Raw genomic sequence first — 15497 nt, 5'->3', positions numbered from 1 at the left:
ATGTAATGTACAGCATGGCGACCATAGTTAATAATAATGTATTGGCGTACCTGTACGGTGCTAAGAGAACAGATCTGAAAAGGTCTCATCACAAGAAAAAAATGTTCTGTAACTATGGATGGTGATGGCTATTAACTACACTTACTGTGATGATCATTTCACGATATACACAACTATTGAATCATTATGCTGTACACCTGAAGCTAATATAATGTTGTATGTCAATTATACCTCAATTTTAAAAATCACACACACACACAAAATATTTGATACAATTCTTATTGACCACCAGAGAAACAAAGGAATTTGATTTGACAGTTGGTAAGATAATTGAAAACAATGGTTTAGCATTCTAGCATTCCTGTTCTTGAAACTGTTACTGAAAATACCCTTATCGGCCAGATACCAGAAGTGCACAGTGTGACCTTGTGAAGCCTAATGTATGGGAAACCGGTTTCAAATTAGTTCCCAGCAAAGCTCTGGTGTCCTGCGAGAACGTCCATGCTCTGCTTAGTGGACACTTTTCTTCTTGAGGCTGCTCTGCTGGTTACTGGGAGCTGTTTCAAGGAGGGAAAGCTTGGTGGTTACAGGGTCTTCACTCTTGTGATGAGGCCAAACATGGAACACTCTCAAGAGAGAAAGGGATGAACGCCCCTAAATTAGGATTTTTAAATCGTCTACTGGATTTAATGTAGTGGTTAAACCTTTTACATGGCCAGGACAGCATTTAAATTACAGATTTATAGGATCCTGGTCTGGGTTCAGGGAGATAGGATAAAGCTAAAGATGATTTTGGCAAATGGTTCCTAGATCCCAAGAGTCTGGCCGAGCCTCATTAGCTCAGAAATTAATATCTAAAGCAGGGCCTAAGGTCAAACGTACTTCAGTGAGATGCCATGAATTCCCTTTTTCCCCAATCCTTTTCCCCCTGCTGATATTAAATCTCTTTTAGAGTTATATCATTTCCCTCCAAAACTTTTTTTCATACACAGTCTTTCTTGAAAACCAAACTAGAAATCTCTTTCAAAAGTACATTTTAAAAAGCCCTCTTAGTGACCTTACAGTGTACCAAGTATTTAGGTCAGTGAGATTTGGGAGTATTTCCCAAAGTAAATGGAGACGTTTTGGCCCACACTCCGGGCTGTAAATTAAGATCAGACCTGAATGAAACCTATAGTCTTTCAAGTGAAATCTGGGGTCATTTTGGAAGATTGGATCCTTTTCAGACCTGACCTAATCTGCATTCTGTCCTCATGCATCTCTGTGACGGAAACAATCCGCCTTCCAGGAAGGACTCAATGCCGGGGCTGTCAGCACCTTCTGGGCTTGCCTCAGCAGCAGACAGACCCCTCCCTCCAGGCAAGCCCTTCCCAGAGGCCCACATACAGTGACTGAAGTTGGCGGGCGAATAAGGGTTCAGTGGGCACCACAATGATGAACAGGACGTGCTCTAGCTCCCTGGGACCTTGGCTGAGGCTTTGTCATCCTGTATCACAGTCTGACGTTTCCCTATGCCCAATCTGCGTCAGCCCCTCCTTTACACATGTGTTGATTGTTTCATCAACAGATGCCAACCTGAGACAGTACCAGCAGCGGTCCAAGAACACAGATAATATGATGGGGCTTTGGAGCTGGATGACTCGCTGCCCAGCTAGCAATGAGGACTCCAATACTGGTAGCGGTGGAGCAGAGAGCCCTTGGCTCTGGCTGTGAATTAAGATGGTTGACTGGTGGGTGGAAGGGAACTCACAAGCAGGTGTGACTTATCAGGTTCGTTGAGAAGTTGAGGAAATGGTAACTATGAAGAAAATGGCATTGGATGGGTATTACTTAACACCATTGATATACTTGGAGATAAAGAAAAGCTACAGGTTAAGAACCAGTGTTCTCACCAATAGAAAAAATAAGTTGAGATTCAGATAAACTAAAAGGAAACACATTTCAAGCCCCACAGAGCATCTTCTATAGGTGACAACACTCTGGAAGACAAAGAAGAAGGAGGAGGAGGAAGAGGTGGAGAAATTTAGAAGAGAATAAAGATTTCAGAAGAGTAAAAAAATGAGGAGTTCCCTCCATTAATACCACTTGTTTCAACAAAGCTGATTATGGCTGCTCGGTCTCCTTACTAGTTTTTCTTTCCTACCATTTCTTGTGGTTTTCCAGCAGTTACTGCATCTACATTTGTGAATTTCAGCTGTGGCTGTTCAAATCCTTTCATAAATAAATGTGTCAGCTGACTTTCCTTGAGCTGTCATGATTGCTAACAACTAAGGGTGCAAAGTGATAACACAGCTCTTTCGTTTATATTGGCAACACTTGAATTTTATTAATCTGAATGCATTCAATGCTGCTAATGCCAAAAGCAGAGAATATGAGCGTTTTTCTGCCTTTATCATTTTGTCACGTAGAATTAAGGCACCGAATATACATAATAAGCATTTTTTAATAGACCAAAAACTGTTTCTCAATTCCCCGATGGAGATTGAAATTCTCCTTTTCCTAAGCCTTTTCAGAATCTTTCTAAATGATTTTTAAAATGAACAGAAAGAGGTACAAACCTCCAGTTACACAATAAATAAGTCACAGGGTGTAATATACAGCATAAGGGATACGGTCGATAATATCGTAATAATTTTGTATGAGGATGGATAGTTACTAGACATTATGGTAATCGTTTCATAATTGATACAAATGTCAGATCATTATGTAGTACACCTGAAACTAACATGATATTGTACATCAACTATATTTCAGTTTATTAAAAAATGAACAAAAAGCCAAAAGAAAAAGAAGCTGAACACCGGTATCAGAACATTGGTTTAACTAGTATCAGATAGAGATGTAAAATGACACCTGAGAGAAATATGTATTGGTTCTGCTTCCTTCATGTTTATGGATACTCTTATGTGCTTGCCATTTTAAAATAACAAATTAACAGATAACAAACAAGGACCTACGTTATAGCACAGGGAACTGTACTCAATGTTTTGTAATAACCTATAAGGGAAAAGAATCTGAAAAAGAATATATATGTATGTATATAACTGACTCACCGTGCTGTACACCTGAAACTAACACAACGTTGTAAATCAACTATACTTCAATAAAAATAAAATAACAGAAATTATCTAAAAAAGTTTTTGTGGAAAAGAATCAGAAATATTCACTCACTCCTGAATGAAAGCCATCTCTCAGGCAGCACATGGAATCAATCTACACTGAGTGAGTTTGTTGAGGACAGTAAAAACAGCTTAGGATCTGGGATCCATGTGTTGCACATAGAATCAAGTTCTGGTGGGATCATTTTTCCGTAATGGAGGAGGCAGTATTTTTCATACACGTAAAACAAAGCTGGGAATCAAGAAAACCCGGCCAAGTCTCTTCACTTCCTGGGACCTCAGTTACCTCCTTGGCGTGTAAGTAGTTCTCAAACCTAGATGCACATTAGAATCATTCAGGAGCCTTTTAAAAAGAAAATTCTATCATCATACATTAGTTTTGCCTTTCTTTGAACTTTGTAAAATGGAAGAATACAGAATGTACACTTTTGTACCAGCTTTTTAAGTTCAGCACTATTTCTGTGAAATTATCCTTGTCATTGCATACCAGTAGTTCATCCTTTATTACTGCTGTAAAACATTCCATAGTATAAACATGTCATAAATTATTCATCCATTAACTGTTGATAGACATTTACATTGTTTCTAGTTGGGGGCTATTATACCTAATAGTGCTATGACAATTCTGATCTGTGTCTTAGAGTAAACATGTGTACTCATTTCTTTGGGGTAGATATGTAGAATTGCTGAGTCATAGAGATATTGCATGTTTCATTTTAGTAGATGTTGCCAATCAGCTTTCCAAAACAGTTGTTCCAAACAGCAGTGTACGAGAGTTTCAGTTGTTTCCTGCCCTCTCTGACCTACTGTATCATTAAAAAAATTTTAGCCATTCTGGCAGCTGTGTCACGATACTTCATTGTGACTTTAACTTACACTTTCCTACTGGCTATTGATATTGAGAGCTTTGTTCAAATTCTTATTGGGTATTTAGGTAAGCCCTTTTTTGTTTTGTTTTGTTTTGCTTTTTTATTAACCATTTCTTAAATTGAAGTATAATTTCAATGTGTGTACAGCAAAGTGATATATATATAGTTCTTTTTCAGATTATTTTCCATTATTAGTTATCCTCTTTCATGAAGTGCTTGTTCAAGATTTTCCTCATTTAAAAATTAGATTGGCTGCCTTTTCCTTATTGAGTTATAATAGTTCTGTATACATTTTGGATACAAGTGCTGTGTTGGATATATGTATGGAAAAACTCCTCCGTGAACTGCCATTTCATTTGCTTTGTTGTCCTGTGATAAGGACAATTCCTTGATTTAATGAAGTCTAATTTATCATTCTTGCTCTTTATGATTAGAAAAGTTTTGTGTCCTGTTTAAGAATTCTTTGCCTACCTACCTCATGGCTATGAAATATTCCATGTTTTCTTCTCCCAGATTTATTATTTTGTAAGTTTTTACATGTAAATCTATAATGTGTTTGAAATGAATGTGAGTTAAGGGTCAAGGTTCATTTTTTTCCCATCTGAATATTCAACCACTTATTTAAAAGATTTCTTGCATCTGTGTTCATGAGATGGATTGGGCTCTAATTTACTCTTCTTAAGATGTCCTTGTAGGTTTTATTATCTGGGTTGTGCTGGCATCACAAACAAATGGGGAAATGTTTCCTGTTTTTCTATATTCTTAAAAAGTTTGATAAATTAGTATTATTTTTTTCCTTACATGTGAGAAGAATTCACCAATGAAGCTATCTGGGCACTTCCCAAATTAAAGTCCTGCTGGGTTACCATTATAGTTTTCTAGTAATTCTCTAGCCTGCTTGTGCCCACATAATTTTATTTGCTTATCTGCTCTGTTATAAAGCCATTTTAAAGCATGAAGGAAGAGTTGAATATAATTACAGAAGATTTTTAGAAAGTATTCACATAATTACCCAAGAAGGCAGTTTTAGTTATGGTTTAAAAAACTAGAAATCATGTGTCATTTCTCCAGAAAATGCCTTTAAGTAGATGAAACAGAAAAACAAACAAACAAACCAGTGTGTAGGTGTGGTAAGTGCTCTTTCCCTTTTGTACAAATTTGGATAGCGTGTCTGTGATCTAAGGAAGTATTTGCTTATTTGTTAGATTTCTAAAAATGTGCCTTCAGTAACAGGCTGCTGGGTATTGGTAAAAATAAGCATTGTAATTAAACAAACGAAATGGCATGGCTGTTGAACCGTGAGAGTTTTGTTTCAGATGGAGATGACTGCAGTTCCTGCTTAGGGGAGGAGTGGAGAATAAATAAGTAGATTGCCCAGGTTTGTCAGAAAATATCATCACTATCTGCTGTAGGAAGAAGAGGGAAGAATCACTGCCTACATTAACTTAGCGATATAGTAATTGACTTGAAAAGCATTAACTAATACAGCAGGTGGTAATTTTCTACAGAGAATCTCTCTCTCCCCACTTCTCGCTCTCTCTCTCTCTCTCTCTCTCTCTCTCTCTCTCTCTCTCTCTCTCTCCCTCCCTCCCTCCCTCCCTCTCCCTGACAGCTTTGACCTTCTATACTTATATTTCAGCTCCTTTGACCTCCCTGGCTCCCATCTGTTCTGTCAATACAGCCTAAGTACATGGTACAAAATAAATTCCCATCTTCCACCAAAATCAAAGGAAGACTAGATAGTAAAACAATTCAAATGGGCAGAGAATAAACCAACAAAGTCAGTCTGAAGAGGCGCTATGAGGATGCTTCCTGTATGGTTGAGGGGAAAGTACAGACCAGATGTAGTACTTGGCGAGGGGGCTGCATGGGGACCGAGGGGACCCTAAGAGGTAGAAAAGGATCATTGGAAAAATTGGAAGAAAACACAGGAGCTTTTAGAGGAGGTTTTAGAACACGAAGAAGTGGTTACATCATGGACAACATTGAGTTTCTGACCCAGGGATATATAATTAGTGAATATTTTATAAGCAAATTAAGTTACAGTTCGAGTGGGTTCAAGCAATGAAGTGGGTGTGACCTGGAAACAGAGGCGGAACTGTAGCTCAGAGAGAAGGGATTTCACTTTCTCATTAACCAAGGAAGCTGGGAAAAGTAGCTCTGGTTTGCAAAGAAGGTGGTTGTACAAGTGAATTAGGAGAGGGCCTCCAAAACTACCCTAAAATGCCATCACAGGTGTCAACTTATGTCAAAAGGAATGCAGTGCTACAAATTCATGCAGCTGTCACCCACCTGCCTTCTGTGGACTAAACTGATTGCGTATTCTGTAGCGCTCACTGAACAACGGGCGGAAAGCACAGCGGGAGAGCCTGAGAGCTCATGGTCCAAGGGGCACAGTCTCTTCAGGGGAAACATCTGATCTTCTGGAAGTTGGAGGCAGAAGGCAACCTAAGTAAAACTGCAGAAAGCCTTTTTGTAGCTGTCCTTGGCCACCGAATATTGCCCTGACACAGCAGCCAAGACAGGGATTGTTTACCAAGCATCTAGGGGAATCCACTGTGATTGGCTGCAAGAATTCCATGTGCAATTTCATGTCAGTGTCCTGACCTCTAGGGCAAGATTTGCAACTTTGCCTTCTTGGTAGTCTATGAATTGCTTCAGCCCAAACAGAAAACCCCGGGCCCTGATAGCACCCTCTGGAATTTTCTGTCAGATACTATGTATCTCAGCTGCTGCACTGTTAAATTGTTCCCAACTGCACTTCAGTGGAACCTTGAAGCTTTCCTTAGTCCCTTAGATGTATGGATACCCTGCCCTGCTTGCCAGTCACTGTGAAGCAGAGGCTGGCATGCTCTGCCATTGATCTTCCTTGTGTGCCTTCCTCACTGGATGACCTGAATTCACCACAGCTTCACTTCCTTTCCAGAAATAAACCAGACATACTTTGCTCAGACTTTTGAGGTGAAATGCCTTCGGAGTCAGAGGGATATAGCTTGATCCAGGTGTTGTATGTGCCCCTTGAAGCCATCCTAGGATAAAACTCAAAACAAGGGCTCAACTCTGCCCCCCTCTCTCTCTCTCTCTTTCTTTCTCTCCTAGTCCATTTTAGAGACAAGAAATCTGTTGGCAGGGAGTCATGGCTGAACACCAAGTTATGCTTGAAGAATACAGTAACTGGTTTTCTGGGGGTGGGGGGGAGACTGGTAATGATTCTGAGGAAGTTCCATGTTTATCAGCCCTGAGTAGTAATTTTATTTATTGCAGATGGAGGAGATGATGCAGGTGAGACAGGCCAGAGGGGTCTCCAAAGGAAGTAGTCCCAAATAATATTTGTCTCTACCCTTGTTATTGACCACAGATAGTAAGATATGGAAACCTATATCAACCCTCCTCTGGTTTCTAAAGCATGAGATCCAGTAAAAGTCTGCGCCCACATTGAGTTCATGAAAGCCTTGCTGATGTTCATTTTTTGCTTATCCCTGTGCACTCATAAACTCCTACTCCGATCTCTTGCTCTCTGATCACTCTCTCCTCTCTGACCACAGCAGGAAGTGAGTAAATGTTCACTGACTAGATGAGTGAGGAATTTCTGGTCAATATCAGTCAAAGGAAGTGGGGAGAGTAGAGCAGCCAAGGAAGGAAAATAGAGCGTGGAAGAAAGGGCTAGAAGGCAGAGAGAGCTGATGGAAAAGGGGCTTGAGGGATGAAAGTAGATAAGGTTTTGTAAAGGGGGTTGGAGAGATCTTAAAATAGTTCCTCCTCGATGTTAAATAGGAACCCTCATTCTCTCCCTGCCTCTTCTCACCCACTGTGGGAACCAATGGTCAGACATGGAAGAAAGACCTGGGCGTTTGACTAGGACCTATGTTAGTGGGTTTGGAGAGTATTTGGGGAGGTAAACCTACCAGACTCCTGACCCCTTTTTCTTTTAGATCCTTTGTGTGTATGTGTTGATTCTGTTTTCTAAATCCTTCTCTTCTTTTCCACCCCCGTCCGTGTTCCTTAATTCTGGCCCTCACATCATTTCCTATCTTGAAACCTGGCGTGACCTTCTAACTTGTTTCCCAGGTTCCAGTAGTGCAATCCACTGCCAATGTTGCTAGCAGAGATATCTTTATAAAACACATATCTGATCGTATTACTACTGAATTAAAAATTCTTCCATGGTCCATTGTCTTCCAAACTCAGGACCCACAAGACACTTCATGGTCTAGCCCCTGCCTACCTCTTCAGTCTGACTCCTGCCAGGTGCCCAGGACCACCAAACCACTTGCAGCTCCAGGAGTTTACAGTGTGTCACTGACCCCAGTGCCTTTGCACAAATGGCTCCCTCTGCTGGGAATCCCCTGTGTTCTCCTCTTCATCAACCTCCCACTCCTATCACTCCTACTTATTCTCTTAAAATTAGCTCAGGCATCATCTCACCTGAGGAACTCCCTGGACTCCCCATCTGCTGGGGTGCCCTTTCGGAGTGCTTCTTTAGCATCGTTTACTACAGCTGTTATGACAATACCTGACAGCTGCTGCTAGCTTGCTTTTCTCTCCTCATGGACACATAGCTTCTTGAAAGCAGAGGCTGAGTCTTTCAAACCCTGTTGCCTAAAACAGTAATGGGCATATCATGAGTATTCAGCAACTACTTGAAAAAAATAAAGACACAAAGAGAGGAAGTTAAAAGAAGATTATACTAGAGAGTTGATCACTGCCTGCCTGACTCATAGCCCGTCTGCCCCACGGGATCCTATTCCTCAGCCCCAGGGGATTAGAACCCTCAATGGTATGGCTCGTAAAGATGGGCTGAGCCAGTCAGATTCATTTCTTGGGGCTTCAGAGTTGGGGAATGAGAAACTGAGTGAATTAGGAAAGGAAACTGGAGCTGAAGGCATGATGTAGAGTCAAGAAATGGGCATGGTGGAAGCACAAATGAATAGTAATGAGAAGTCAGATAATAGAGGGGTGCAAACAGAACAGATGCACAAAGAAAAACAGATGTATGAGAGAGAAGTCATACAACCAGAGAGAGGGGAGGCAGACAGCCAGACTTCCGGGGTTCCTCTTACTTCTGGTGTCTGCTGTATTCTAACATTAAATCTTTATGGGAATGAATCTGAATGAATTTCTGCTCCTTGTAAATAAAAGAGTCTAAACTGAAACAGGAAGAGAGGAGAGAGTAGGAGAGGAAAGGAGGCGTGACACTGTGATTTTTAATAAGAAATATATACTTGGTCTTCATTGCATTTTGGGCACAGAGCTCTTAAAACCCTTGGAATTTTCTAAGTGATGAGAGCAATAAAAGTGTCTTTTGTTGTGTTAGTGAGGCGACTTCTGGGCTGCACCTAAGGATGGGGGCTGGTTGCCGGGAGAACCAACCCTGTGAAAAGAGGGTTAGAACCTCCGTCCCACACCCCTGACTGCTGGGGGAGGGGAAAGGATCTTCAGATGGAATCAGCCACCAGTGGCTAATGATTTAATCCATCATGCCTGAGTAATGAAGCCTCCAGAAAAACCCAGAAGGAAGGGGTTTGAAGAGTTCCAGGTTGGTGAATACTTGTAGATTCAAGGAGAGTGGCATGCTTGGAGAAGACATGGAATCTCTGTGCCCTTTCCCCATACCTTGCCCTACTTATCTTCCATCTGGCTCTTCCTGAGTTATATCCTTTTATAAGAAACTGGTAATCTAGTAAGTAAAATAGTTCTCTGGGTTCTGTGATCCACTCTAGCAAATTAATCAAAGGAGGGGTCATTGGGACCTCTGATCTGTGGTTGGTTGGTCAGAGGCACTGGTGACAACATGCGCTGAAGTGGTGAGTGGGGTTGGGTGGGGCAGTTTTGAGGGACTGAGCCCTTAACCTGTGGGATCTGATGCTGTTTCCAGGTGGATAGTGTCAGAATTGAGTTGAATTGTAGGACACCCAGCTGGTGTCAGAGAATTGCTTGGTGGTGTGGGAAAAACTCCCACACATTGGAATTGGTGACCAGAATTATAGGAGCGAAAGAAAGGAAAAGAGGAAATAAGACTTGTTTAGACCGCCAACTTCCCTTTTCCCTAGGCTTTTCTGCTTGCTTCAGGATTTACTCCACACCAGAAAGGATCAAAGAAACCCCTCCCCCTTCCACAAGCCCTGACCCTGGGGGATCTGATCCCCACTATTTTCTCCCTCTGTGGGCTCACCCTGGTCACTGCTCTGTTGCATTGTCATTGTGAATTGTGTACAAATGAACAGAGGTTTGAGGGAACATTGTAAATCCCTGGTGCTAACAAGAAATTAATTGAGGAAGTTAAAAATGTTAAATACTCTACTGAACTTCAGATGTAATTCATAACAGCAGAACTTCAATAGCAAAAAATAAATGCAGTCAAGAAATATTTTTGGCTTTAGGAAATTGATTACTAAATGTTTTTTAAATGGCCAAGGATTACATAGAAATGCTTTCAGAGAAAATCTGTAAAATAGTAAATGAAAGACAAAGATTATTTTTTTCTAATTCTGGATCTGAACAATTGTTTTATTGTTGCAAAATTGACATTATGACCTAATGCCATAATGCCAAGAAATAGAACTCTTTTTTTTTAAACTACTTTATGGATTTATTTAGAGGAATATGTTGAAAGTATGTCTTACAAAGCCTTTCAGACATTTTCGGATACTAGTTGGTAAAACAAGAATTAATATGATTATGTTAAACTCCAAAAACTGATAGAAGAGTGATTTGCTTGTAGTTGGAAAAATGGCTAATATTTTAACAATATTTTTAGGAAATAATTAAGAACTTATGATAAAATGTTAGATGTTGGCAAAAATTCATTCATGAGCTATGTGATAGCTGCCATTGAGAGACTATCTTGCGGGGGCAAAAAGTCCCTAAAGAATGTTTGTGTGGAGAGGACCAAAATTTCCAAGAAGGGTGGTTGTTGACTTGCTTAATGAGAGGAAGACTCACATTTAATTCTTGAATTAGTTCCTTATGAAAAGCAGAAGCTGGAAAAATGCGAACTAGAATGATGCGTGTGCCATGCAAAATCTAACAGATCCTTTGGGGAATTCAATATGTATATTTTTTCAGCTTTACTGAGGTATAATTGCCCCCAAAAATTATAAGCTATTTAAAGTGTTCATCCTGGTGATTTGATATACATACACACTGTGAACGAATTTACAGCACCTAGTTAACACATCATCACCTCACATAGCTATCTCTTTGGTTTCTTGGGGGGTAAGAACATTTAAGTTTTACACTCTTAGCAAATTTCAATTATACAATACAGTGTTGTCAACTATAGCCAGCACGTTTTACATTAGATCCTCAGGACTTATCCATCTTATAGCTGAAAGTTTGTACCCTTTTACTGACCTCTCCCTATTTCCCCCACCTCCCAGCCCCTGACAACGAATTTCTACTCTGTTTCTATGAGTTTGACTTTTTTTTAGAAAAAAGATTCCACAAATAAGTGATACCATGCAGTATTTGTCTTTCTCTGTCTAGCTTATTTCACTTAGTAAAATGGCCTCAGGGCCCATCCATGATGTCCCAAATGGCAGGATTTCCTTCTTTCTCATGGCTGAATAATACTTATATATTATTATACATTGCATCTTCTTTACCTATTCATCTGTTGATGAACACTTAGGTTGTTTCCAAATGTTGACTGTTGTGAATAATGTTGCAGTGAACATGGGAGTGCATATATCTCTTTGATATCCTGTTTTCATTTCCTTGGAATCTATAACCAGAAATGGAGTTGCTGGATCATATGGTAGTTCTATTTTAATTTTTTGAGCACTCTTCATAGTGTTTTTCATAGTGGCTGCACCAACGTAAATTCCCACCAATAGTGCACAAGGATTCCCTTCTCTCCATATCTTCTTCAATACTTGTTATCTCTTGTCTTCTTAATGATTACCTTTTTAATTAGGTGTGAATTGATATCCATTGTGGTTTTGATTTGCATTTCCCTAATGATTAGTGATGTTGAATACCTTTTCATGTACCTGTTTTTTATTTGTGTGTCTTCTTTGGAAAAATGTCTATTGAGTTCCTTTGCACATTTTTTAGTTGAATATTTTTTTCTTATTAAGTTGTAAGGTTCTTCGTATATTTTGGATATTTACCCCTTATCAAATATATGATTTGCAAATATTTTCTCCCATTCTGTAAGATGCTGGAAATTCAATATATTTTTTAAATACGTAGTTTATTTTATTAACAAAGAAACACATTAAGGGGATACGTTCTTTTTTACAGGAGCATTTTAGCTATATTATTCTTTATTAAGTAGTTTATGGCTAATGTACAGAAACCAAATTATATGTGCTATTCTTTCTTATAGAAAGTGTAAGTAGAGGACCCATTTTTGTACCAAATGCCATTAATTTCTAAATCCTAATCAGTCGTGTCCCATATAAAATTAAAAATAAATAAAAATAAAAAACAATTACTTGATCTCTTTTGAGAGGTACAAGAAATGTTTCAATCACTTATTTAAAAACTGACTAGGAAGAGGGAACATCACTACAGATCCCATGGACATTAAAAGGGTAGTAAAGGAATATTATGAACAACTCTATGCCCACAAATTTGATAACCTAGATGAAATGGACTAATTTTTTGAAAGACACAATCTGTCAAAACTCACACAAGAAGAAATAGACAATCTGAATAGGCCTATATCTATTAAAGAAATTGAACCAATAATTAATAACCTTCCAAAACAGAAAGCACCAGTCATATATGTGTTCGCTGGTGAATTCTTCCAGAAGATAAAATCAAAGAGGATACTTCCTAACCCATTCTATGAGGCCAGCATTACCCTAATACAAAAAAATGAGACAAAGATGCTATAAGAAAACTACAGATCAATATCTCTCATGAACATAGATGCAAAAATCCTCAACAAAATATTAGCAAGTCAAATCGAAAAATGTATATAAAGAATTATACACCAAGTGAGATTTATCTCAGGTAAGTAAGGCTGGTTAAACATTCAAGAATGAGTTAATGTTATTCACCACATTAACAGGCTAAAGAAAAAATATCACATCATGTATCAATAGATGCAGAAAAAGCATTTGACAAAATCCAACACCGATTAAGATAAACATTCTCAGTAAACTAGGAATGGAATGGAACTTTCTCAACTTCATAAAGAAAATCTACAAACAAACAAACAAAAACCCCTCTATAGCCAACATTGTACTTTATGGTGAGACACACAAAGCTTTTCTGCTAAGATCAGAAACAAGGAAAGTATATTGCCTCTCATCACTGCGTTTCAACACGTTACTGGAAGGCTTAGCTAACATAGTAAGACAAGAAAAGAAAATAAAAGGTATACAGATTGGGAAAGAAGAAATAAAACTGGCTTGTTTGCAGATGACATGATCATCTATGTAGAAAATCTGAAAGAATTGACCAAAAACTCCTGAAACTAAGAAGTGATTATAGCAAGGTTACAGGACACAATGTTACTATACAAAAGTCAATTGCTTCCCTACATAGAAGCAACGAATGAGTGGAATTTTAAATTAAAAACACATTACCATTTACATTAACCTCCCCCAAATACATTGGAATAAATCTAACAAAATATGTACAAGAACTATATAAGGAAAATGACAAAACTCTGATGAAAGATGTTGAAGAAGAACTAAATAAATGGAAAGATATTCCATATTTATGGATAAGAAGACTCAATATTGTCAAGATGTCAGTCCTTCCCAACTTGATCTACAGATTCAATGCAATCCAATCAAAATCCCAGTAAATTATTTTGTAATTATCAAAAAACTGATTCTAAAGTTATATAGACTGGCAAAAAATAATGAAGAAGAACAACAAAATTCAAGGACTAACATTATCTGACTTCAAGATGTACTATAAGGCTATAGTAAACAAGACAGTGTGGTATTGGCAAAACTATGGACAAATAGATAAATCGTACAGAAGACAGAGCCCAGCAATAGGCCCACATATATATAGTCAACTGACATTTGAAAAAGGCAATGCAATGGAACAAAGATGGTCTTTTCAACAAATGGTGCTGGAACAACTGGACAGCCACATGCAAAAAACTAAGTGTAGACACAGAACTTACACCCTTCACAAAAATTAACTCAAAATAGATCATGGACCTAAATGTAAAGTGCAAAACTATAAAACTTCTAGAAGTTAACTAGGAGAAAATGTAGAGACTGGGGTATGGCGATGACTTTTTATATACAACACCAAAGGCACATTCCACGAAGGAAATAATTGATAAGCTAGAATTCATTAAATTAAAAACTTCTGCTCTGTGAAAAACAATATCAAGAGAATGAGAAAACAACCCATAGACTGGGAGAATATATTTGCAAACAACACATCTGATAAAGAACTGTTATCCAAAATATACAAAGAACTCTTAAAACTCAACAATAAGAAAATGAAAAAGCTGAGTAAAAAATGATCAAAAGAATTGAACAGACATCTCACCAAAGAAGATATACAAGTGGCAAGTAATCATATGAAAAGATGCTCAACATCATACGTCATTAGGGAAATACAAATTAACACAACATTGAGATACCACTACACATGTATTAGAATGACCCAAATCCAAAATACTGACAAGTGCTGGTGAGGATGTGGAGCAACAGGAACTCTCACTCATTGCTTGTGAGATTGTGAAATGTGGCAATCACTCTGAAAGACCATTTAAAAGTTTCTTGCAAGACTAAACACACTCTTAAGATACAGTAATTGCACTCCTTGGTGTTTACCCAAATTAACTGAAATCTTATATCCACACAAAAATCTACACATGGATGTTTATAGTAGCGTTATTCATAATTGCCAAAACTTGGAAGCAGCCAAGGTGTCCTTCAATAGGTGAATGGATAAACTGTGGTACATCCAGACAATGGACATTATTCAACTTTAAGAAGATATGAGTTATTAAGCCATGAAAAGACATGGAGGAAGCTTAAATGCATATTGCTAATTGAAAGAAGCCAACCTGAAAATGTATGTACTATATGATTCCAACTATATTCTGGAAAAGGCAAAACTACAAAGACAGTATAAAGATTAGTGGTTGCCAAGGGTTAGCGGGGAGGGATGAAAGAATAGGCAGAGCACAGGGGATTTTTAGTGCGATGAAACTATTCTGTATGATCCTACAATGGTGGGAATGTGTCATTATACGTTTCTCAAAACCCATAGATTGTACAATACCAAAAATGAGCCCTAATGTAAACTATGGACTTTGGGTGATAATAATGTGCCAATGTAGGTTCATCAAATGTAACAAACACATTACTCAGGTATGAGATGTTGGTAGTTGGGAAGGCTGTGTGTGTTGGGGGCACGGAGTATGTGGGAATTCTCTGTATTTTTCATTCAATTTCGCTGTGAACCTAAAACTGCTCTAAAAAATAAAGTTTATCATTTCAAAACACGGACTAGAAAACTTTGTTCAATAAGCATAAGAAATAGTACATTGTTTCTGTTACATGCTTTAACCAGTTCAGGG

The sequence above is a fragment of the Balaenoptera acutorostrata genome, chromosome 14 (assembly GCF_949987535.1).
Source record: "Balaenoptera acutorostrata chromosome 14, mBalAcu1.1, whole genome shotgun sequence".
NCBI classification, from domain to species: domain Eukaryota; kingdom Metazoa; phylum Chordata; class Mammalia; order Artiodactyla; family Balaenopteridae; genus Balaenoptera; species Balaenoptera acutorostrata.
The sequence above is the reverse complement of the archived record's forward strand: the minus strand, read 5'-3'. Positions refer to the sequence as shown.